Source organism: Denticeps clupeoides, chromosome 2 (genome assembly GCF_900700375.1).
Source record: "Denticeps clupeoides chromosome 2, fDenClu1.1, whole genome shotgun sequence".
Classification (NCBI taxonomy): domain Eukaryota; kingdom Metazoa; phylum Chordata; class Actinopteri; order Clupeiformes; family Denticipitidae; genus Denticeps; species Denticeps clupeoides.
Window position 1 is genome coordinate 13,924,712 of NC_041708.1, and position 26,875 is coordinate 13,951,586.

Sequence of the window (26,875 nt, forward strand, 5' to 3'; positions counted from 1 at the left end):
ATTTATTTGCAATTGGGACCCACGTTTATTGACACAGGAGAAAAAACTCCTGGTCAAGATCTGAAGAACTGATGGATGAATGGGAGAGATTAGCTGGTCATTCCTCTTTAAATTTCATAGCAACTATTCAGTAGTATATAAGAAATAAATGTTGTTGTTGTTGTAGTATCACCGCAGCTTAGTACCAAAAACAGCATATTCCTCATGGACAGGAAGTCGGGCCATAATCAAATTGATTACAAGATAGGCATGTACATGTCATAGTCCAAAATGAATTAAATGTCTTTGACACGCGATTCTTTCGGCGTTCTCACCGCCAGGGGACGCTTGGTATCGAGCCGAGTTCGCAGGCAGGCCGTCAAGGAGAACGCACTGCGCCGTGTCGCGGCGGTTCGATTCACCGCCTCCCGTTGAAGGCTGAACGCAGCGTGCTGATTGGCGGAGCGGAAGACGCGAAGTCAGGAAAAAGCTCAAATTTCAGGGGGGGGGTTGGAAGAGGGAAAAAAGGTCCAACAGAGCTAGCAGGGCAGACGGAGCGCTGTAGAACAGAACCAGGACTGCAACGAGAATAGGCGAAACGAGAACAGTCCGGGCTTGAAGTTTCGGGTTCTGCTTTCTGGAAAGGAAGACCGGTTGCCCACGGGGTCAGTCAGAGGCTGCGGTTCTGATTTCAGATGAAGACATTCTGCGTCGGGATTTGACAACTTGTGGCGTTTGCTGGGAGTTGGAGCACAAGTAGATAGTTCCCTACACCGGACTGTTTGTGGGATTTACGGAATACTTGGGAATTGTCTGGGCGATGAGCGCGTCTGGGAATTAAAGCGCAACTCTGAACTCGAGGATGTCGGGATTGTATCATTAGGTGCGTGGGAGAGGAGATCGGCATTCCTGTCTCGGTTCGGCCCGCATGCGCCCGCCTGACTAGTCCTCGAGCCCAGGTACCCATCCCAACCGGCCGGAACCGCCGCGGGTGGATCCGATGCGCGCACCCGGCTCTGCGATATTTAATATGTTTCCTTGTTTCCTTGCCCAGTCCATGCTGTTGATTATGTTTGGTTCCGGATTAATTTTCTAATTTAAAGGTTTTTTTTTTTTTTTTTTTTACAATTTCTTTTTGCTGCACAAACATATTTCAGAATTCAAATGTATTACATTTCTTCAACTGGTCAGCAGTGGTGAATGAACTGATTTTTAAAACTAACTCAGATATCAGGGCTGTGAAGAGTGATAAAATCCTGCTGATTTCATTTTAGGTTGCAGCAGATAAAAGCAAACTGCTGCAGGAGCTTCTCAAGCCAGAGATTTTTAGAGAATGGGTCAGCAGAAACAAGGGTCCAGCAATAGATTTGTTATAAAATGTCAAGGATTTTCCTTGACCTGCTATAATTGTGTGCACAGTACACAAATTAACCAAAGAAAAAAAGAGCAGGTTTTTTTTTTTTTTTTTTGTAGAGTTTAAAAAACGTTATTAATTTTTGGCCTGTATTGGATATTTTCATTATATATTATTTTACAAGATAAATATTGTGTGAATGGTATACAAAGATTTTACTAATATTATGAGAAAAATGTTGACATTAAAATGTTAGTGGAATTCTTTCTGTAATATACATTTGACACTAACATATAACTACAGTATAAAATGCAGAAGAACAGTTTAGGAATAAAGTTAATTTTTTTTAGACAATGTTGTTTTTCTGTATGAGTTGGATTGAACAGAAGCTCTGTCCGAAGAGTCTGGACATGATTAGTTTAGACTGGAAACCCTCAGACAGACATGAACTTGCTCTGTAGAGGGTCTGATTGGGTCTGAAGTCTGTGCTGCATTGATTGTTGACTGTTTATTGTGTCTCTCCTTTCAGGCGATTGGAGGGAATTCCGGTGACTGACAGGCCAGCCCTTCAGCAGTTCATGTTTGGGCGGAGTTCCTCAGATGGGATCAGTGTCCAGGGGGCGGCAAAGGAGGGGGTTATGGGCAGACACACCCTTCATTAACGGGATGTCATTGGGATGGGCATGCCTGCTGGGCATACTCCTGCTGTCCCTGGCAACTGTCTCTGTGGCACGGCCGCCATTCAACACCACACCAGAGATTGAGGAGGCAACGTTGGAGCCTGAAGGTCAGAGTGAAGATTTGTTCTGAATTCCTGCCATTATAGTGATGTTTATATGAGCACTGATGTTTTCTGGATAGACTCAGGGGGGAGGGGGCTGCACTGAAAAGTTTGAGCGCTGGAGATCTCAGCGGGGAACATTATTTTGTGTCGGAAGCATGAACATTTTGACTCGAATCTGACTCATTTTGCTGCAGTACAGGGGTGTGTTGCTCTCCTGCAATGAACGGGATGTGTTTTTCTGTGAAATGTGAAATGTTATTATAGAAATGTCCTTGTTGTGATATGTAGATAAAATTTCTGAGCTGCACGCTCAATGGGACGTTTTTTTGACAGAGTGAACGGAAGGTTCACCTGTGCAGACACAAACCCCCGAGCTCAACCGGCCCTTTTCACTGCTGTAATTATTCTCCTGAGGCCGTGAACAGTAACTCCCTCTCAGTCTTGCCGCAGTGGCAGGACTTATTTTACCTTTTTATTTACCTTCCACTCCTGGGACCATAGCGGCATCGTACAAAACAGGCCTCAAGCCAGCGGTTACCCAGAACCACCTTCAATTAATTACCATGAAAAAGGTGTGGAAGAATTTGTTATTTGTCTGTCTCATTTGGTTATCATTGCTTTATTTAGTGATGAGGTGTGATTAGCCCTAGTTACCATTGCTGGGTCTTGTACAGACGTAAAGGAGAATTGCCAGAATCCATTTTGAGCATGATTTTTTTCTCAAAATTCTCCCTGCCTGGTCCAGAGTCTGTTTGAATCCAACCAGAGGTTTTTGTTTACAACCAGAATTTTCACTTTTTGAGGGGAAGGTTCAGACAGGGGCCTAAGTCCTTTTTTTTGCTCTTTTCTCCACCTCTTCGACTTAAGCCCTCCCTGCTATGCCTTCCTCTCTCTGTTCTGTTTTTTACCGCCCCTGCTTTCCTGCTGAAGAAGCATATGGGATTTTTTTGGTTGTAATGCAGCTCTTATCTCCAGTCTGTAAAAGTGTCAGGCAGCACCTGGTGCTGGTGACGTCCCGTGTTTGAATTCTCCCACTAAACAAACACTGATTGCTGTGCTGTGGCCAGTGGGGGTGACTTGCTCTGTCCCAGCTCCATTGTCCAGAAGGCATTTTGACACAGGGCTTGGGTGTCAGATGCTATTTGCTGTCGCTGTGGTTTGTCTGACTCACAGTTTGAAAACGCTTGATGTTCTGAAGGTATTCAGGTGCAAATGTCACCTGTCACCCATCCTTACTTATCCATATCTGAGATTTTATCAGAACAGCATGCTGGGGTGCATGTCACCACTGATTACTTGTTAGTGTGAGTGCCCTGTTTCCGTGGGCACAGTTCTTAGGCATGTGCCTGTGGCGGAGATGTCATTGTCATGACAATAAAGCCTGGAGGAATTTGAATGAGAAAGGGCAGGGATTATGCTGCAGAACTGGAGGGATTTACACTTTGTGATGAGAAAACAGAAACCAGCAAAAAAAGGTTGGTGTAATGAGGTTGGAAATTTGGTAGATAGAAAGAAGACAGGACAGCTTGCTAGTTATCTTTATATTGGAGAGGGTCTCCTCTACCCAGCAATTTTTGTTGGTGTGTAGTGTACATATTTCAGAAGATGAAATTTAACATTTTAACATTTTATTTTGTGATTTTTAAACCTCATAATTACTTTTTTGCACAAGGCCCCTGGTCATTTCCATGTGTGCTGTCCCCAATCGGTAGCACTTACCTGATCAGTTCTGTGAGTTTGGAAGCCACTATGTTAAACCTAACCTTGATCCTGAATCAGTTCTGCATGTGTGGAATTGATCGAACAAGTGGTAGGGATTGGTCACTTGACACGCATGCTGCATTTTGTAAACTTGGAAGAGTGCAGCATGCAGTGAACTGTGGATTAACAGATTCAAGGCTTGTTTTATTAACACCTTCCAATTGTAGGTTAGGTGATTAATAGTCATTTTTTAATGATATTTAAGGCCTTTTTAAGGATCCACTGATCCCCTGATCCACTGATCCCACTCTGTTTTCTTGTTCAAAACTAATGGCCTGTGCTGCAAGTAGGTGAAGTTTCGCACAGGTGATATGACTTCATAATTTCTGTCCAGAGCGGATATTTCTGCAGTAGGCCGGTATTATAAAAATGTCTCCTGTTGGCCAAATTTATATCGCAAACCATTTATACCATGCAGTACTACTCTTCAAAATAGCATACACAAGGTTTTCTCTGCTGTGGACATATCAGACCTGTGCCCACTATCAACACCAACATGCAGACAGATTATCATCTTTTAACTTCAGGATTTGTGGTTGTTGATCTAGTAAACCTGACATTAGTGACTATTTTCAAGCTGAAAAATGATAAACAGTAAATCTTCAATCACTGTCAAACTAATAAAGACTGAAAAACTGGGAAGGAACTTTAACATTGATTTAATTGTATCAAGGTAGTTTTGTTTTGAATCAGGGTGTGTTGCAAGTTAATGTGTAGTGTTTGTGTGGCATAATGTTTTCAGTTGAGAGAAGAGTTCTGACACCTTGTAGATAGATCACAGAATATGGAAGTCCGATAACTGTGTGTGAGAGAGAGAGAGAGAGTTTTAGTTTAGTTTTTTATATACATTTTTATGATTACACTATGGGGGGGCGGACGGTCAGTATTTCAATACACCGTATACTGTGAATACTGTTTTACTGAGAGAGAAATCTCTCTTGAATCTAGTGAAATGCAGACTGATGTTATATAAATGTGATTGCTGTATAATGCACAATGTTTAATTACTGTTGGCCTCTAGTAATTATAAAATAATATCCCCATACTTGCTGTGCTGCCACAAAAAAATGAGGCACAGAAACAATAATGGATATAATGGGACATCTAGAAGGTGTCAACAGGGGTCAGTGTACAGGCCACTGGGTAAAGGGGATTTTGGGGGTTGTCAGAAAGACCTGAATTCTGCTTGTGAATGCAGTTGTTTTTCTGTGAGAAGGAAAGGAAAAGTTATTTGAACTCTTTGTTGTTTTATGGATTTTTATATCTTTCACTAATAACACATGTATAAATGCTCAAATGTCTGTAAAGCTCAAATACATATATTCACACCCATATTTAGGTGACAGAGTGAGAGACAAACAGAATGTGTGTAGCAAGAAAGACGCAGATGAAGCAAGAGACGGCCAGTGTGTGAGACAGGCGGAGCAGTGGATAGAAATTTTAAGACTCACATTCATCAATGCATACACACAGACACAACCCCACATATAGGCACTTTTTTCATGCTGGCATATAGGGTTTCTTCTCTATTGTAAGTTGAAAGTTGCCATACAGAATAATGAAGAGGCGTGTGTGAGAGCGGTCAATCATCAGGCTCTGATCCATTTCATACACTTTGGCTTAGTATTGGTTAAGTAATAGTTCCTGTATAAATATATACATTCACACATATTAATCTGCTCTACTCGGCAGACGTGCGTGCGCACAAACACACATACACCCACAATGAGGAGGAATGTGCTGGAGGTGTGTTCTGGGGAACGCTGTGAAGAAACGATGCCTCTCAGCAGACGGAGACTCTAGACAAGTCTGACCATGCCGTCCCATTCCTGTTTTTATTGTTGCTAAAGTTTCTCCTTTTTTCTTTTCTGAAATCCTTTTAATCTCACTTTTCACCTTCCCTTCCCCCTTTCCTACACACAAACACTCATATTCCCACTGTGATAGAAAAGGAACTTGGATAGGAGTCAGGCCTTATAATGAAAGGTTTCGCCGCAGGTTCATATCTATAGAGACACGTTTTACAGCTTGTGTGTGTCTTTGTGTGTGTGTTTAAGAGGCTATACCCTGCGGTGAATGACTGTGGCCAGGGCTTAATCATCCAGCTATGTTAATTGGCTAGAAATCAGATACGCTGCTGTTGCTATTTGGATATCAAATGTATCATTTTCCGTTCTGTTTCATCCACTTTACATATCCTGAACGAATTCGGCAGGCGCCGTGAGCCCCTGCTGCTGGCCTTCCTGTTGCAAAGACAGGCTTTTTATAGGTGTGGTGTGTTTCAGATGTAGACACAGACACTGGGGTTTCTGCCTTTTCCACCTTGCAAACCCCATTTGGTTTAGAATTGATGATGGACCCCTCATGGCACCCTAGAACCTCCAAACATTTCCGAACTGAAATATGAAATACAAGGCTGGTAGTAGTCTAGTGGGTAATGCACTCATTTATAAACCAGAAGACCCAGGTTCAAATCTCACTAACTACCATTGTGTCCCCGAGCAAAACACTTAACAGTAAGTTGCTGTCCCTGTAACTACTGATTGTAAGTTGCTCTGGATAATGATTTCTGTAAATGTACAACACAAGTGATGTTCACTAACTCAGTCCACTGCTTTCTCCTGATTGGTTGCTTGGCTTTGCAGGAATTCTTTTTTGGTTGTTGTGTAGGGTTGCGCTGTATTGTGTGTGTTTTATTTTATTTTTTTCCCCTCTTTTTCTTCTCTTACGCTGTTGTTGCTTCTTCTTTTCTTTGCACTTTTCACCCAACTTTTTTTCATCCTCCTCTCTTTTCGTGCTGCCCTCCACTTCTGCAGAACGTCCAACTAAATACCAAATCTCTAAACCCACTGTGTGCTCGGTGCATCCGGGGGAGCTGGTGACTCTGCACTGCCCGCTGCCGGATGCAGCTGCCATAGCCTGGACCAAAGACGGCTCTACTCTGGGGCCTGACAACCGTACGCGTATCGAGCAGGAATTGCTGCAGATCCGCAACGCTGCCCCCACAGACTCAGGCCTGTACACGTGCAGCGTTGTGGGCTCGGCTGGCAATGAGGCCCTCTGCTTCGTGGTTAATGTCACAGGTGAGTTGGGGGACATTGTGCTGCGTGTTCCATCCATCCACTCCACAAGTTTTTTTCTCCCAACTTTGGTTAATCAGTGCAGGAATTACGTAGCTAAAATGGAGCGGCGTGGGAGACTCTAGCAGTCACAACATCTGACAACATCTAAACCCTGCCCACCCTTCCCCCAACTCCTCCTCAGGGTGCAAGGCTCTCCGTTTAAAGTGCTTTCTCTCAGCTTGAAGCGACAGTTCTGGGCTTAGAACCGGAAGTGAATTGGTGTGTGTGGTCCCATTAAGTTACCGATTTTTTTTTTCTTCTGTGAGCTATTCCCATTCATCTGCAGTGAGCGAGGCTGCTAAACTGTGCTATGTGTGTTTGTGAGGTGCTATGTGCTATGTGCTGTGTGTGTGTGTGTGTGTGTGTGTGTGTGTGTGTTTAAACAAATCTAGGAAAGTGACTGTTTAGGGAAGCAACTATAAATGATCCTGTGGAGTTGTATGTGTGTGCACACAAGGCTTTTACTCCCTTGATGTTTTTTTGTGTGTGTGTGAACTTAGCCACTGAGCATATCGGTGTCTGGAGTAATCCAAGTTTTACGCAGATGCCATCTCATCGGGCGATGATGAAGATGACACAGAGCGGGCAGAGGATGGCACGGATGGTGAGCAGATGCGTGAGTACCGCCCACCAAGCAGGGGTCTTTGTGTGAACTCTCAGGTGTTTCTTGGGAGAAGATCAGCTGGTCTCAGTCATTATGCAGGTTCCATCTGCTCCACATTGCATCTTCTACTGCAAGATGGGACAGAAGGAGGGGTGAAGGGAGAGAGTCCAACTTCTGGCTTCTTTTCAGGTTTTTAAAAGGGGGGGGTAGAATTGAACAAAATGGCTTCCATGTCTTGTTAAAATTCTCTGCATGCATTTGTGGCCCTATTTACACACACACACACACACACACACACACACACACACACACACACACACACACACACACACAATCAGAGCTCTTAAGAGTCAGCTCTAATAGCTCAAAATTAATTAAACCTGGTGGGGAGAGAGAAACATTCAGCCCAATAAACCCAAATTAAAGAGAAAGAGGGAAAAGAAGAAGTACAAAAGTGGTTAAAGCTGAAAGCTAGTGTAATAAGCTGTTTGAAATTAAACTCAAATTGGATTTGCCAACTGCGTTTCAAAAAAACCAAATGCAGGGTATTAAAAAAGTAAAAAAAGAAAAGAATGAAGTGAAAGTGAAGCAATTGTCATTGTGAAACACTGCAGCACAGCACACGGTGCACACAACGAAATGTGTCCTCTGCTTGTGAGCCCTTGGTGAGCAGTGGGCAGCCACGACAGGCGCCCGGGGAGCAATGTGTGGGGACGGTGCTTTGCTCAGTGACACCTCAGTGGCACCTTGGCAGCTTGGGATTTGAACCAGGACCGATTCCTTAACCGCTTGTCTGTCTGACTGTCATTTGTTGTACATTTGCGGCATTTATCAGACGCCCTTATCCAGAGCGACTTACAATCAGTAGTTACAGGGACAGTCTCCCTGGAGTTGCTCAGGGACACAATGGTAGTAAGTGGGATTTGAACCTGGGTCATCTGGTTCATAGGCGAGTGTGTTACCCACTAGGCTACTACCACCCTTGTGGTACCTTTTGCTGTTTGCTTGTTGTTGGGACAACAGTGCAACATTAATTTTGGTTGAATGTTTAACATGTGAGATCAAGGCTGCCCTATTTTTAAGATTGAGTTGAGAACAGCTGCGCACAGAGATAATGACTGATGATGAACGTAGATAAGGGCATGGCAATGTGTTTCCTATGTCAGGTGCGACTTTACGCCTTTCATCCACACTGTTACTAACGTATAAATTTGGTGCAGGATTTGATTGTGGGTTGAAGACAGGAGACAGACACCAAGCTTCAGTACAACGTGATGGTCCGTTTACATTCTTGACCAACGAGCGGCAGCTTCACCCCTCAGGGCTGATGCAAGAATCCAAATATGTTTTTATTTAAGGCTGTTCGTAACTGGTGAGGTTATTCTAACCTGACAGATCCCCCCACCTGGTTCCCCCCCTAACTGCCTCCTGTTTGGCTGGTTGGCCTGACCAGGGCCCCTTCACTGCGAATCATTAAACATTCACATTTAAAGAGAAGAAATTAGTGCTTCTCTTTTCCACTGTTTCCTCTCTTTTCCTCTCCCTCTTGCTCTTAGTCACTAAATAAAAACCAGAGCTTTAGATGCTATTTTAATCATTTGAAAGGAATGAAAGTTATTTGTATTCATTATTATTACGAATTGACAAATTATTACAAAACTATATGTTACTCGTGACTCATAACGTGAATAAAATGCCCTTGTGTGATTAGACTCCTGTTGCATGCTGCCAATGGACTCAAAATGACCTGTTGTATTTTGTAAGCGCAAATTCACATACACATGTGTCTGTTGCACATGCATTTCCTTTTATACAGTAGCACATGAGCTCCATGTTTCGTGTGGCCATTTAATAGTGACAAGATTTTTTTCCCTTTTTTGAATGAAAATATCAAATAACAAGAACCCATTAAGCATTTTGTGCCAGCAATAGTTGATCTCATAGCATTTAGTGGTATAGTGGACATATCATTGTATGTCAGTATAAAATATGCTGCTTGGTGTAAAACTTAGCAATAGATGTAATAGCAATAGTAGGCGTGAGCACGTGTGCACGTGGTGAGCTTTTGGGTGTGTCACGTGAATGAGCAATAAAGGTCTGTGGGTTGTGATGCTCTGTCCTGTAGGGGCGCCACAGTGGACCAGTCCCGAGAAGATGGAGAAGAAGCTGCACGCTGTTCCTGCAGCCAACACTGTGAAGTTCCGCTGTGCTGCCACTGGGAACCCCAAGCCTAGGATGCGCTGGCTGAAGAACGGCAGGCCCTTCCGCCAGGAGGATCGCATGGGTGGATACCGGGTGAGACTGTTGTCTGTGACCTTGCTCCATGAGTACAAAAGTACCTTATTTTACAAACACCAATAGATGCACTGGCCTCCTCAATAGATGCATCACTCCTCAACGGACATTCATGCTGAAATGAAAGCTTTAGAATGAGCAGCACAAGTGTCAACGCTGGTGAAAGTTAACTCCAGACATTTACATAAGAGGATTGCCTCTTGTTGGAGATTAGCGACAGGTGGGTGGCTATGTGGGTGGGTACTGTACTGATATTTACTTATCATTTTGATTATTGATTATTATACTGATTCTAGTAAAAGCCTGTGGACTCTTAACTGGACTCATAGGCAGTAGATTTGTGGCCTGTAAAAATCCTACAGGGTTTTGTATTGCCGAGGTTCTATTGTAGAACACCAGGACTGCTGAAGGTTCTGTTATCAGATGTTTATTTATGTCTTTAAAAGTTGAATGTCATGGAAAAGGAACATTTTTCATTCTGATGCTGATAGGACTAGTGTTTTGGTGGCATTTAATGGGGACAGTGTACTCTGTTATTTAAATACAGTGACCAGTGAAGAAAGTGATCTAGTTTGGTAATTGACGGATGAATTATTTGGTTCCAAGAACCATTTTTAAATTGTTTATTTGTTTATGATTGAAAAGAGATCATAAAATCGAGGGTCCAATCTATAAGAAAATAAGGCAAAGAGGAAAGTGCTGGGGGGAAGTGGGGGGCAGGGTGGAAGTGCCTGAAGTCATGAGAGCTGGATTCCTAAGGAGGGGGCGGAGTGGCCATGTCAGCTCAGATCTTATTAGCTTTCCCATCATGCTGTGGTGGTGTGGACCTCACATCTTGTTACTGCGGGTTCCTCTGGCTTCATAGTTATCCTCATTCTCTGACTCTGGTTGGTGGTAGGGTTTCTATAATCTCTGTAACTTTCTGTGTATATGTGCGTTCAGCTACGTCACCAGCACTGGACCCTGATCATGGAGAGTGTGGTGCCCTCTGATAAAGGAAACTACACCTGTGTTCTGGAGAATGAGTTTGGCTCCATCAACCACACCTACACACTGGATGTAGTCGGTGAGTTCCACCATTGCATCCTATGTGTTTACCCTGTTTATTATAATAGGTCCTCACTAAGACAGAAGTGTGTTATGGGTTGTGAGCTGTGTGTGTACAGGATTTTCACTGTGTGTGAGAGAGAAATAGTGAGATATTAATGGTACATTATCAGAATGAGGAACCTCATTCAGTTGAGTGTAATGAAAAGTCCTTCGTCTTTTCTTCATTCTTTTCTTTTTGCCTCCTCTGTCTTTTCATCCCCCATCAGCTGAGGGGCTTTAATTCATCCAATCATTACCCCTCCCTCTCGCTCGATCCCTGAACCCCTCTGTTCTGTTTCAGCTCCTTTTGTGTGTGTTCTGACTGTGAGTCACACACACTCATATACAGATTAACTGTGTTTTTGTTGGATGTGTGTTTGTACAAGGTGTTGGCCGTATGCGTTTATGTCGTCAACAGTAAATTAGGTATAGACTGTCAGTGTGTGTGTGTGTGTGTGTGTGTGTGAGTGAGCATGATATGATATTGGGCTCAGGAAGGCCTGTATGATTGCATAGACTGAGTGGGTGTTGGTGTGTGTGTGTGTGTCTGTTTTGTGTGTATAAGTGAGAGTCTAGTTGAGTATGTTTGTTTAGTTCTTATCTGGGCTGAGGCTCTAAATCAGAACGGTAGTATACTGATAAGACACCCAAAACTGTACAGAATATTCTCACATGTAGACTAAAGGACAACATTTAGTCTGCACACACACACTTGTTCTTACTTTATGAGGACCTTGAACATCCTGCTACATGGAACCGCTCCTTTGTTCTTTGTGCCCCTTTCAGAACGTTCACCCCATCGGCCCATCCTCCAGGCTGGCCTGCCAGCCAACACCACAGTCCACATTGGTGAGGATGCGCGCTTTGTTTGCAAGGTGTACAGCGATGCCCAACCTCATATTCAGTGGCTGAAGCACATTCAGAAGAACGGCAGCCATTATGGTCCTGACGGACACCCCTACGTCCGCGTGCTGAAGGTATGCACCTGTAATGACCTGCAAAATATCAATCATGTCTAAGAATATTGGGTGTAGGTCAAGAATAGCATCTCTCCTTCCTTTAAGATTCCTTTCTCTACAGGTCTCCTCCCTTTTCATCTGTTTTTCTCTTTCGAAGCCCCATTTTACGGTCATGTGATTGCTCTTCCCAATTCTGATTTGACCAGAGGACAGCGTCGCTGTCTGTATTTTCAGTGCTGTTGGTGGTGGTGGATCTTCACATTGCTTGTGTGTGTGTGTGTGTGTGTGTGTGTGTGTGTGTGTCTCTGAACTGGAATCTGTCTGTTTGGTTTCATTCATTGGGGCAGTGGTGGCCTAGTGGGTAAGGAAACAGACCCATAATTAGAAGGTTGATGGTTCGAATCCTGAACCGGCTGAGCAAAGTACCATCCCCACACAATTCTCCCTGGGCACCTTTCACGACAACCCATTGCTCCCTCAGGGGATTGGTTAAATGACCACATTTCACTGTGTGCATTGCGTGCTGAGCTTTGGTGTGTCACTTGTGACAAGTAATCACTTTCACTTTTATTACAGTGTGTGTGTGTGTGTGTGTGTGTGTGTGTGTATTTTTGTGTATATGCCCATGTGTTTGTGTGAAAATCTCTGTACGCATAAATCTGTGTTTGTATGTCCGTGCATGTGTGTGGTGAGTGGTGTGTAACCGTGTTGTCGGTCTCCAGCGATCGGGTATTAACAGCTCGGATGTGGAGGTGCTCACGCTCAACAACGTGACTGAGGATGACGCGGGACAGTACACCTGCAAAGTCTCCAATTATATCGGGGAGGTCAACCAGTCAGGCTGGCTGACTGTTCTCCCAGGTAAACTCTGACGCCTGACTCTGACCGTGTGACCCCTGACCTTCTGTGTTGACTGTGGTTGTGGTTCATTGTTTTTTTTTTCCCTCCTTCCCTGGTGATTTCGGGTCGGTGGTTGGGTCCCTTGGTGTGTGTGTCTCCCACAGCAGTCATGGAAAAGCTTACTGGACACTGCAATGCTCACTAAAATGCCCTTCTTTGCTTCATATCTCCCTTGTCATCCCTTTGGATTTGGGGTTGCAGGAGATTATTTCCATGAATACCTTTGTGTGTGTCTGGACTATGTGGGTGACGGGGCTTTGAGTGTGGTGGTTGTAGTTTGTAGTTTTTTTTGCTTGTTTTTCTCCCTCCTTCCCTTTTGTGTCCAGTTATTCAGGCTTTGGGGTTTGACACATCCATCCAGTCCTGATGTGTCTGGATTAAGACCTTGAAATTTTCACCTTGTGGGAATTGGGTCTCATTTTTCTCTTCTTCTGTCTCTCTTTTTCCCTTTTGGTCTCTCTCCTTGCATCTCTCCTCTCCTTCTGTCCTTCCTGTCCCTTCCCTGGGACTCTTGCTCTCCAGACGGCAGGTGTAAACACCACAGACAAGGAGATCGAGGTGCTCTACCTGTCCAATGTGACTCTGGAAGATGCGGGCGAGTATACCTGCTTGGCTGGTAATTCTATCGGGATCTCCTTTCACTCTGCTTGGTTAACCGTGCTTCCAGGTACATTTTCTCTGCCCGCCTCTGACCTTTTGCCAATTTCTTGGCCATGATCCTTTGGAGGGGGAGCAAGCAGTGACCTGCAGACAAAGCCAAAAAATCTATTTTCATTTAGTACTGTTTGCCTTTTTAGGTCAATCTGTGTGAGGTCAAAGAGTGTGATGGCAGCTGCAGGCACTGCTCTACTCCCTTTCTGTTTGTCTGTATGTCCTAGCTCTGATAAATGCTTGAACACTACAAAGTTAGAATGCTGAACATTGTCATAAATTGTGATCCCTTTTGTTGTGTTGATCAATTAATTTTTTGTGTGTGTGTGTGTGTGTGTGTGTGGTCAATGTTCAGTAGGTTAAATAACAAACAAGTGTCACAGGAGGTGCTGGGGGGGCATTCACAGACATAACAGCAGGAGCTGGGGATGCAGAGTGTTGGGAGCTGGGGATGCAGAGTCACAGGTGTTTTTGCTGGCGACCAGGGCTTGGGGCAGCATGGGCGCAGAGGGGCAATGAAGCAGCAGTGGGGAAGGGCACATGTCACATGGCAGCGATGGTAGATCACAGTGTTTTGAAGGATTTAGTCTTTACTGTGGCTGGCTGGAAGTGGGCAGGGGTCATTATTGGCGAGAGCAGAGGTACCAGAGAAGAGTTCTGGAATGGTGTCAGGCAAGAACTTGAAAACATCAAGGTCAAATAGCAGACAGGCCAGGCATATTCTAAAAGAGTCAGCATGAGGTGTGTTCGATCAGAAAAAGGTTACTGGCAACACAGGGACTACAAATAGCAAGATGGCCGCCGTATGTTTATACAAGATGCCAACCTCTGTCCTGTCTGTGTCTTATGAAAATAGTGAACTAAAATGTGAAATGTAGATTTGTAACTAAATCTACATTCCGTAAGTCTACCAAAATTGTAAGAAGTGTTTCTACATACGTACAATGATTTTGGGAACTACAGCCCTTGCACAAACACTGCAGGACTGAACAATGTGTCTTTTTGAGGCTTTAGCATTAGTGCTAACAGGTTATATGCAGATACGTGTTTATGTCTTTCAGATGGACATTCAGATGCCAGAGCTGGTTGCAGGTCCAGAATTCCCTTATTGTCTGGGTAGATAATCGCTTTGTTGTGAAAAAAGGGGACTGCGCCAAGCACGGTGGGCGACATCTTTTATTTATTGTGGGTTTGCTATAGACTGGAGTCTGTGAGGTGAGCGAGCAAGGTTTTTATGAGCTGTGGTTTTTATGAACAGGGATGTGTGTGTGTGAGGTGCGTGTCAGCAGGGCTGGGGTGCACAAATCAACTTTTCCAGTTGAACACAACAATGCGAATGAGACTGCAAATGACACTCTGGCCCTTTGGAGCAGAGCTTGTACATGTTATGTGGGTGTGCATGAGAGATTTAGTTTTGCGTTGATGTACTGGTCTGTCCATTTTTAAGCTTAAGAACATTTTGTCTCTAATTTCCTCCCATTTTTATCCTTAGCACCATCTGATGATCTTCTGCCCACATATCCACCAGACTATGTGGAGATTGCCATCTACTGCATTGGTGTTTTCCTCATCGCCTGCATGGTGGTTATTGTGGTTGTTTGCCGGATGAGGACCACAACCAAAAAGTCAGACTTTGGTGGCCAGCCGGCCGTCCACAAGCTGACCAAGCAGATTCCCCTGCGCCGCCAGGTAACAGAAAGTAGATAAAGAGTTCTAATGTTCTTTACACATGACTGTAGGGCCCTACACACATACACACACACACACACACACACACACACGCTTAGACATAACTGCATGCACACGTGCAAACACAGACTAGGTGGTTGTCTGCAGTTGTGTGATTATTTGCAGACTTGGTTATGTCATTGTGTGTAAGGGTCTGGCAGCTGGGCATAGCTGTGGTGTCGGTGAGTAGAAAAATCTTTGTTCTTTAATTTGGTTGCTTGAAGGTGGGGCCACTGGAGCACTGATCTGATCTTGAGGATTGCAAAATGTTGGGAATCATGTGCATTAAAAAGAACACCGGAAGAACTTTTTTAGTTTTGAAAGAAGTCTGTCTGATCGTAGAAGGAAGATGTTTGTGAGTGTCAAGGTGATCAGCCGTGTCTCTCCCACCATACAGGTGTCATCAGACTCCAGTTCGTCCACAAGCTCTAGTACACCATTCATACGCATCACCACTCGCAGAAGCTCCGCCCACGATGACCCAATCCCGGAGTATGACCTTCCAGAGGACCCTCGCTGGGAGTTCTCCAGAGACAAGTGAGTCTGGCGGTGGCTCTGATCCAACCACAAATCAGAAAGTTGGGACTGGGGCCAGAGATATTGTTTGTTTCTTGTAAATGAGGTTGTCAGATAACTGTTCATTTAAAGTGTGTTTTGACACTGATCCACCACTAGTGTGTCTAAGAAATGACTGCACCTAACAATGTGTCCATGGAAGTGTTTGACCAGGCCAGCAATAATTAACTGCATTGCACAATAATGAACAACCTCCTCCCCCATTGACCATAAATATTCTGAACACACACACACCTCTCCACTAATGAGTCGTTAATAGCTATGCCACAGGAATAGGCTGAGAGTGGCTGCGTTCTTGTTTTTGATGTCAGAGGATATCAGGACATGCCCTGATTGATGTCTCTTTGCTGTCCAGCCCTCAGCCTCATGGCAGAAACTCCAAATTCCATTGGTGCTATGTCTGTAGTTCCAGAGAGTAGTTCTAGGTCGAGTAAATGGAGACTAAGCTGCTGCCCTCTGTCTTCATCGTGGCCCTGCCAGGCTCACGCCCTAGGGGAATCCTCTGGAATGTTAAAAGTTTTTTCATTGGGGCGGGGGTAAAAATAACATTGATTATCTTGGACTGGAAGACAGGCAGCCATTCAGGGGGCGTCTGTGGCAAACACACAAGGATGGCATTGTGTTACTACAGGAACGCGCTGTCCCCAGGCACCCACAAGGGTGTGAAATATTTACACAGCCGTGAGACATGCTATAGAGGTGGAGTTAATTGTATACCTCTGGACTTGTGTGTGTGTGTGTGCGCTTCATGCACAGAACAATTTGTGTATATGTGAGCACAAATAGTTGCATTATTAATTTCATAATAAGAGCCATTTTGCACAGAATAATATAGCAGATTTATCATGATGGCATGATCTGTTAAAAATGGCAGTTATGGTTTTGCTTATTGCTGGGCTGTAACTTGTTGCAAACCCAATTAACATCTTGCCATCATTTGGCTTTAAGTTGTAATCTTATGTCCCTCCTTTTAGACCACAGCTGTCTCTGTAAGTGACGTCCCAGGCATCAAGCTCCACCCCAGTGCAGCGCGTGCTGTTTGAATATGATAGACAGATCAGGGAGAGAGTAACTGGACCTTCTTCGCTCAAAACATTCACAGAGATTAGACAGTAACAGATGGAAAAATAAATCGAATAAATATATAAGTATAAATCACAATGACTTGAGAACACATTTTGATATGAAGTGGGTGTGGTCTCATGATCTCATTTACATTACATTTACATTTACAGCATTTATCAGACGCCCTTATCCAGAGCGACTTACAATCAGTATTACAGGGACAGTCTCCCTGGAGCAATTTTAGGGTTAAGTGTCTTGCTCAGCGACACAATGGGTAAGTGGGATTCGAACCCGGGTCTTCTGGTTCATAGGCGAGTGTGTTACCCACTAGGCTACTACCATCTCAATATCTGAATGCTTGATTCCTCCCCCAGGCTGACTCTGGGTAAACCGCTGGGTGAGGGTTGCTTCGGTCAGGTGGTCATGGCTGAAGCACTAGGCATCGATAAGGACAAGCCCAAGGAGGCGCTGACTGTAGCAGTGAAAATGCTGAAAGGTAAAATAAATGTCTGTGGTTATTACATCAGAATTTTAAATTGTTTTCATTTCTCGCCTGGTATGGGGGTCATCATGGGGTAGGAGGTCTGTGCTCAGGTGGTTACAAACTGACCTTGAGTCATAATGCGGGACCTTTTATTGACTGGTGCTGAGCGATCTGAACCAAAACACATATGCAGAGATAGAGACAGGTAGCGAGAGACATGTGGAAATATGGAGAAAGACAGAGATGGTGAGAGAAAAGCAGAGGGGATAGGAGTGGAGATGGCGTAGAATACACAGCACAGGAATGTGGGTCATGTGATCAGTGGTTGAGTTATGAAAGGGGGCCACTGTCCTCGGGGGCACTTATCCCAAATTAAACAAACTGCTTTAATTACCCTCTTGCTGAAAGGGCGTCTCTGTGGCCTCTGCTTTTGGTAACCGAACACTCTGCTGTCGACCAGCAGGGACATTGCCAGATGGGTGTACATGGGCGTTGAGGTGTGTGTACAGGGAGTGCAGAATTATTAGGCAAGTTGTATTTTTGAGGAATAATTTTATTATTGAACAACAACCATGTTCTCAATGAACCAAAAAAAAAACTCATTAATATCAAAGCTGAATGTTTTTGGAAGTAGTTTTTAAGTTTGTTTTTATTTTTAGCTACTTTAGGGGGATATCTGTGTGTGCAGGTGACTATTACTGTGCATAATTATTAGGCAACTTAACAAAAAACAAATATATACCCATTTCAATTATTTATTTTTACCAGTGAAACCAATATAACATCTCCACATTCACAAATATACATTGACATTCAAAAACAAAACAAAAACAAATCAGCGACCAATATAGCCACCTTTCTTTGCAAGGACACTCAAAAGCCTGCCATCCATTGATTCTGTTTTGATCTGTTCACCATCAACATTGCATGCAGCAGCAACCACAGCCTCCCAGACACTGTTCAGAGAGGTGTACTGTTTTCCCTCCTTGTAAATCTCACATTTGATGATGGACCACAGATCAGGTGAACAAGGAGGCCATGTCATTAGTTTTTTTTTTCTTTTATACCCTTTCTTGCCAGCCACGCTGTGGAGTACTTGGACACGTGTGATGGAGCATTGTCCTGCATGAAAATCATGTTTTTCTTGAAGGATGCAGACTTCTTCCTGTACCACTGCTTGAAGAAGGTGTCTTCCAGAAACTGGCAGTAGGACTGGGAGTTGAGCTTGACTCCATCCTCAACCCGAAAAGGCCCCACAAGCTCATCTTTGATGATACCAGCCCAAACCAGTACTCCACCTCCACCTTGCTGGCGTCTGAGTCGGACTGGAGCTCTCTGCCCTTTACCAATCCAGACACGGGCCCATCCATCTGGCCCATCAAGACTCACTCTCATTTCATCAGTCCATAAAACCTTAGAAAAATCAGTCTTGAGATATTTCTTGGCCCAGTCTGACGTTTCAGCTTTGTGTCTTGTTCAGTGGTGGTCGTCTTTCAGCCTTTCTTACCTTGGCCATGTCTCTGAGTATTGCACACCTTGTGCTTTTGGACACTCCAGTGATGTTGCAACTCTGCCAAACTGGTGGCAAGTGGCATCTTGGCAGCTGCACGCTTGACTTTTCTCAGTTCATGGGCAGTTATTTTGCGCCTTGGTTTTTCCACACGCTTCTTGCGACCCTGTTGACTATTTTGAATATAAAAGCTTGATTGTTCGATGATCACGCTTCAGAAGCTTTGCAATTTTAAGAGTGCTGCATCCCTCTGCAAGATATCTCACTATTTTGGACTTTTCGGAGCCTGTCAAGTCCTTCTTTTGAACCCATTTTGCCAAAGGAAAGGAAGTTGCCTAATAATTATGCACACCTGATATAGGGTGTTGATGTCATTAGACCACACCCCTTCTCATTACAGAGATACACATCACCTAATATGCTTAATTGGTAGTAGGCTTTCGAGCCTATACAGCTTGGAGTAAGGCAACATGCATGAAGAGGATGATTGTGGACAAAATACTAATTTGCCTAATAATTCTGCACTCCCTGTATGTGTGTCTGTGTTTTATTTATTTGCTCAGACACCTGGACATTCTTTCTCCTTTCAACAGATGATGCAACGGAGAAGGACCTGTCAGATCTTGTGTCTGAGATGGAGATGATGAAGATGATTGGAAAACACAAGAACATAATCAACCTCCTGGGGGCCTGTACACAGGATGGGTGAGAATACAAAAAACACACACGCACATGGCCAGCCCGTGGCATTGGCAGTATAGGCAAATGCCATCCATCCATGGGGCTCCACTAAGGGAAGGAGAAAGGAGAAATTTTTGGTTGCGCACTCCCATCACACAGTGTATTTTTCACATGGAAAAATCATTTGTTGGCTAATATGTCACAGTGCCAGTTATTTTAAATTTGCAATTGGTTTATTTAAACCAAAGAATAGCTAAGACAAGCTGTTCAGTTTCTTCTGAGTATATATCTGCATAAGCAGTGGAATTTAGCCCACACACTGCAGGGCTGCAGTGAGTTACCATGGCCTGGTTCCTGCAGGTCCTCTGTATGTGATCGTGGAGTATGCATCAAAGGGGAACCTGCGTGAGTACCTGCGTGCACGACGCCCCCCGGGGATGGAGTATTCCTATGACATTGTCCGCGTATCAGACGAGCAGCTCACCTTTAAAGACCCTCGTCTCCTGCACCTACCAGGTCGCCCGCGGCATGGAGTACTTGGCCTCTCAGAAGGTGAGTGGAAAGATTTACACACACACGTGTTACATGCATATACAAAATGCACATTCTCACACACACTCACACTTTACTACTGTTCACATAGTACTGACACAGGTGAAAATATTTTTACATTCTTAAATAAAAACCTTGTGACCATCATTGTGATACATTTTTTCTACTTCCAGTGTATACATCGAGATCTGGCAGCCAGGAATGTCCTGGTTACCGAGAGCAACGTCATGAAAATTGCAGACTTTGGACTTGCCAGAGATGTGCATAACATTGATTACTACAAGAAAACCACCAATGTGAGTGTGTTGTGTGTAAGGAGCTGGATTCTTTGTTCCTCTCAGTCAGTCTGCAGGTCCCAAGGTTGTTGCTGAATTTTAAGATTTAAGAAGAGTCTCTTTCGTTGTGAGTTTTGCTGCTTATACCTCAATTTTTATGTGTGTGTGTGTGTGTGTGTGTGTGTGTGTATCTAGCATAAACCCAATTGTGTTTCAGAAATGTACACACACACACACACACAGTTGAAATGGTCATGGTTTATTAACAGCTCAGGACCTTAACTGACTTCCCCTGCTGAGATTCCTTTATCCACAGATTCCACCACAGTGATGTCATAAAAACAGGGCACATCACAGTGATGAAGAGTGAGGGCTGACCAATTCAATTAGCGGCTGTGGCATCCAGTCTGGGTTTCCAAAATAAATATCCCTGTCTGCTTGGTGTGTGTGTGTGTGTGTGTGTGTGTGTGTGTGTTTTTTCCCCTGCAGTGTCTTTCACCCAATCCCTCATTCTGTTCTCCAGCTTACAGATAAACTATCTCAGTCTGTCATTCCGTGTCTCTTTCACTCTCTCATTAACTGTCTTTGAATGATTGTGGAAGTTGAGATAACAGTTTATCTGGCAACCCTTATCCGGTTCCCATCTCTGAGAGAGCTGTGCGTGTGTGTGTTCATTTAAACACACAGCTCCAGTTAGCTATAATGGATTCAACCATTAAGGAGTTCCTTGCTGGCCATTTGTTTGTAAAAGGACCTCTTAACCTTTGTATATGTTCATGTACAGGGTCGTCTTCCAGTGAAGTGGATGGCTCCTGAGGCACTGTTTGACAGAGTGTACACACACCAGAGTGATGTGTAAGTACAACCCACGTTTGCATTTAAAGCATCAGCCAGCAGCCGACCAATGACAACTGAATATCAATGTCAATGATTGTTGATTGTTCACAATCAGACTCAAACTGATGACAGTTTCTTATGTGTAAAGGAATTGAGGCATGAAATCTATAATTCTTTCTGCTGTACTCTCATAAACACACTACACACACATAAACTGATATTGATTGTAAATTCTAACGTGTATAATGACATAATAATGCTGCCATTTATGAATTGAGAATTTGGTTTGATTGTAGAGCTTTGAAGCTGCAGTATTAGTAACAGGGTGGTTGCTGGTGTCGCATGAAATCACCTCCCCCAACACACACACACACACACACCTGGTGGTCACTATGTCAGAGCTCCAGTTGATCTGCTGGACACATTGTTCTAAACACTGTGTGTGTGAGGTTTATTATTTTCTTTGTAGAAGATCATATACAAATATTGCATTGCTTAAATCAATATATATGCATGTTAATAAGTGTATGTAGGTTTGTGTGTAGTGTGTATATTGTATGCATGTGTAAGTTTCAGTGAACTTAAATATACAGTGCATCACTTTTTCCACATATTTTTATGTTGCAGCCTTATTCCAAAATTAATTACATTATTTTTTTTTCTCAGATTCTACACACAACACCCCATAATAACAATATGAACAAAGTTTACTTAAAGCTTTGGCAAATTTATTAAAAATAAAAAAACTGACAAAACACATGTACATAAGTATTCACAGTCTTTGCCATGGAACTCAAAATTGAGCCTTCAGATGTTTTTGCAGCTTATTTGGAATCAGAGCACAAACCAAGCATGAAGTCATAGGAATTGTCTGTAGACCCGAGAGACAGGATTTGGGGAAGGTTACAGAAAGATTTCTGTTACTTTGAAGGTCCCAATGAGCACAGTGGCCTCCATCACCTGTAAGTGGAAGAAGTTCAAATCCACCAGGACTCTTCATAGAGCTGTCCGGTAACCTACACTGAGCGATAGGATGAGAAGGGCCTTAGTCAGGGAACCTGGTGGTCACTCTCTCAGAGCTCCAGAAGTCCTCTGTGGACAGAGGAGAATCATCTATAAGGACAGACATCTCTGCAGCAGTCCACCAATCAGGTCTTTATGGTAGAATGCCCAGATGGAAGCTACTCCTTAGGCACATGGCAGCCTGCATGGAGTTTGCCGAAAGGCACCTGAAGGACTCAAACCATGAGAAACATGGTCTGTTGTCTACCTCTTATCACCAGGCCAATACCATCTGTACAGTGAAGCATGGTGGTTGCAGTATCGTGCTGTGGGGATTTTTTTTCACCTGCAGGAACTGGGATCCTGGATGAAAACCTCTCCAGAGCACTCTTGAATGGGGTGACTGTACATCTTTCAGCAGGATGACGACCCTAAGCATACAGCAAATATATCAAAGAAGTGGGTTCAGGACAACTCTGTGAATGTCCTTGAGTGGCCCAGCACTGTACATTCATAATCGTGTGCCACAGGATTAACATTTTCTAATATTTTATTAGATTTAAGGTTAAGAGTTGTAGGGTCTGGAGTTAAGGGTTAGTATAGTGTGTGTCTGTGTGTGTAGTTAATAGTTCTATGAAGCTTCTCATGAAATCTCAAGAGTGGGATGCTACAATCTACAGCTGCTGCAGTCCAGCGCTCCATGCATGACATCAGATTACATGAATCCCAATGAGCTGTAGAGGTATCATGGGATTTAATCAAGACTGTTTACATTTCTGTGTGTGTGTGTGTGTGTGTGTGAGACGAGGTCATCTGAAGGTGACATTGTTTTTATAATCTTGTGGAGAACAACAGCTACTGCTGGTTTGAATGGTGACTAGTGGAGTCTGGTGCCCCCACTCCATACAGTATGTTGTGCATTAGGAGCGTACCTGAATGGAAATACAAGTAATGGAAATTACATATAAATAATGTGTTGGGAAGGTAACGCAAGTTTGAAATTAAAATTAAGATTTTGGGTAAAAGTGGGAGTGTAGCGTCTAATGATGTTTCAGTGTGTGCTGTTTTTGGAAGCAGTGATTTTATTGTGCAGCTCACTGCATTTTAGAATACACACAAGCACACGACACATGTACACAAACCAATGCTTATCGTTTTGGACAAAAGTATCTGAGAGTGTGTTGACACTAAATACAATATCAGCTGCTTGGCTGTGTTTGAGTGTGTGTCTGGTGTGTGTGTGTATGTAAAAGTCCTAAATGAAAAGGCGCATTATGCATTTAACACAGTTAACAGCCACCAAGTTCCACGCTGATCACCTCGGTCCCTCTGAATGAAGCATCTAAATACTACGAAGGTCTGTGTCAGCTCTGTTGTGGAGGATCAGCACAAAACAGAGCTGCTGGTATACAGCATGCACAGTCTAGGTTACGGTTTGACAGAAATTTATTATTAACGTTGAGAAGCCAGTTTTTACTTGTTCTCTTGTAACGTAGCGTAACTTCTGTACGTAACTCAGACTTCTGTGGTTAGTCTGGAAATAATGGGCCATGGCTGACCATTTTTGTACGATTTCCCTCTGCTTATCTTCAGTTGGTCATTTGGGGTGCTCATGTGGGAGATCTTTACACTGGGGGGGTCTCCATATCCGGGAATCCCTGTAGAGGAGCTCTTCAAGCTGCTGAAGGAAGGCCATCGCATGGACAAGCCCAGCAACTGCAACAATGACCTGTGAGTCACACCACAACTCACTTCATGCTTGTCAGCACAGCCAGTTACACCTCTGTTCAGTCCTCTGGAGGACCGTAGATGGAGCCTGATTCATGCTGTGCTCATAAATGATAACTTCATGGAGCTCTTTAGCACCTGGCGAATGTGTGTGTGTGTGTGTGTGTGTGTGTGTTATGTGTGGTCAGGCTCAGGTGCCTCACTGTTTATTCTATAGTAGGCAGGGGGAAAGTGACCAGTTAGCCAGTTAGCATGAAGCATAAAAATGTCTTTTGAGTCTGATGATCTCAGTAACGGCGCTATAACTGAAAACAGCTGTGTCCCCATTCAGTCTGTGACTCAGACTGTTCTGAGATCAGCGAGCAGGAGACAAACAGACTGACGTACATACTGGATATTTACATAGGCCAATGGTAGTGCACAAATCACCAGACACACACGCTAGGTAACAAGAAAATAAATATATGTAATACATAAGAAAATATAGAAATTGTCTATTTTGAACAAATTAGCAAATTAACATTTTCAGACAAGAAAGAAAGAAAACCTTTTACAGTTTCATGGATATAAAAGACAACTTCAATAAATGGGACTTTGAGTAGGTCTCTTTGAGTAGAAAAATAAAATAATGTGTCCATCCAATCCATTCAGCTGCTGATGGTGACACGGTGGAGTAATTTAGATATATGTTTCAGGATATCTGTGCGTAGAGTAGCTTTATTAATGTGATTAACTATGAATCAGAATAGAAATTAATATTAAAGCAAACTGAAGCTTAAACAAATTGATATTGAAACAGAATTTCAAAATGGGAAAGAATATCAATAAAAAAAATTATGACATGTTTGGAGGAGTTTTGCTCAGATTTTGCTTATTTGGTTTAAAGTAGACCGTCGTAAACAAGCTGTTTCTCTGCATCTCTGTCTGTCCGTCTCTCTCACCCTCCCTGGTTCAGATACATGATGATGAAAGACTGTTGGCATGCCATTTCGTCCCAAAGGCCCACCTTCAAACTGCTGGTGGAGGACCTGGACCGCATCCTCACCCTGGCAACCAATGAGGTGAGGTAAAAGAAAAAAACACACTAAAGTGAATTCTTAAGCATTGATCTTCCTCTGACCAGAGGTTTTATTCTCATATGCTGTTCTGTATCAAATCTCCAAAAAACTCCAAAGGGGTTTTATGGTGCACAGTTTGATTCCATGCAGGCCTGTGGCACGGCAGTAAAAGTGCCTCACTGATCACATGGGCTTATACTTCCTCTCCCTGCCCTCTGGCGTGCAGTTATTTTTTCCATCCTGCCTCTGTTCGTGGCAGTGATGTTCCTGTGGCCGCTTGACGTTGGGGATGAGAGGTGGAATTCCAGCACTCTTTGTGGTCAGGTCTGGTTTCCTGAAAATACAGCTCAGCCTTGTCCTTGTCCTTTTTCCTTTTTCTTCGATGGACTTTAACTGGCTCTCTACATGGCTGGAAAACATTTGTGGGTGAGGAGTGCTTCAGTAACTCGAGCTGCCGTGTGTTGGGCCTGAGAGACTGGATCCAGAAACCCAAAACCTTCCTCTTCCTCTTCTCACGCACTTCTGCAACCAGCACAAAGAGCAGAAAATTCTCAGCTCTGCTCTTATTTCATCACTAGTTGTGCTGTCGGTGGCATGAAATCTAAATCAGTGAAGATGCAAATTCTGCAGAAACGTAATTAGAAAGTGAAGATTCAGAAAGACAGAATCTGCCTCTGTCCCATCTACAGTTCTGTGGAAACTCATTGAATGTTAAAGCCTTTAAAAAATGGATCTGTGCAGAATAGTTTGCGCAATCAAAAGCTTGCGAAAGTGAATTGCTCTAGAGGGGGTCAAGCCAAAATGCTGAACTTCTTTAGTGTCATTGCTGAATGTGTCAAGTTTTTTTCTTCATGTCTTTTTACAGGAGTATCTGGACCTCCTCTGTGCGCCAACAGAGCAGTATTCCCCAAGCTTCCAGGACACACGCAGCTCCTGCCCTCTGGAGATGACTCAGTCTTCTCACATGACCCCTTGCCAGATGACCCCTGCCTTCCCAAGTACCAACACATGAACTCCAAGGCATGAGTGGGCAGGAGCTCCATCTCAACTCTTGACACCCGACATGAGCACCTGATGAACTGATGGAGCTCAGAGAGATGGGAAAGGGCTGCAGTGCTGCTGACACACACACACACACGCATACACGCATACATTTTTGTGACCAAGCTCTTAAATAGGATTCAACTCAAGTTGATCTTTACTGACTGAATGTGGAGCATTTCTGCTCCCCCCCTTTTTGAATTTACAAACTTCCTACCATCATTCCGTTGCTGGCATTCCAATATTCTTCGTTCCAGGGATGGACCACAGTGAACTGAGGATCAGCAAGAAGAGGAAAGGCAGAAACAAAAAGGGATAGCCAATGCTGGATGGTGGCGAAAATGGAAAACAGAAACACTGCATCTTTTTTTTAATTGTTTATTTTTTGAATGTTCGGTATGCCCACACAATCATTAATGAACAGAATTTAACATGGTACATAGTGCTGGGTATATTTGTAAATATATTCAAATATGTATAAATATATATATATTTACAGTGAAATATTTTTTGTATGGAATAATTCCTCCCTCTACTACTCTCATTTTCCTAGATTCCACCTTTTTTATCAGCAACATATTTTTTATGCCTCTTATTCACACACACATTCACCTTCAGGGAAAGGTAGCATGTTAATTTATTGACTTATGTTTTAAAGAAAAATGAAAAAAAATATTTCTGATATGAAATAATTAATGATTGCAGTAGGTAAGGGAATGATTCAGTCTGTTTTAATTTAAATTATCTTCAGTGGCAGTAACAGAGCAAAAAGATCCTGGGTTCCTGTTTATTTGATATGCATATATCAATAATAAATTCAATCTGAAATTACACTTTTTA

The 26,875-nt window shown here is 43.4% G+C and overlaps 1 pseudogene; it reads left to right on the forward strand.

The window, feature by feature from the left end:
- The first annotated feature begins 479 nt into the window (after positions 1–479).
- LOC114781530 (fibroblast growth factor receptor 2-like) lies at positions 480–26,875 on the forward strand (annotated as a pseudogene).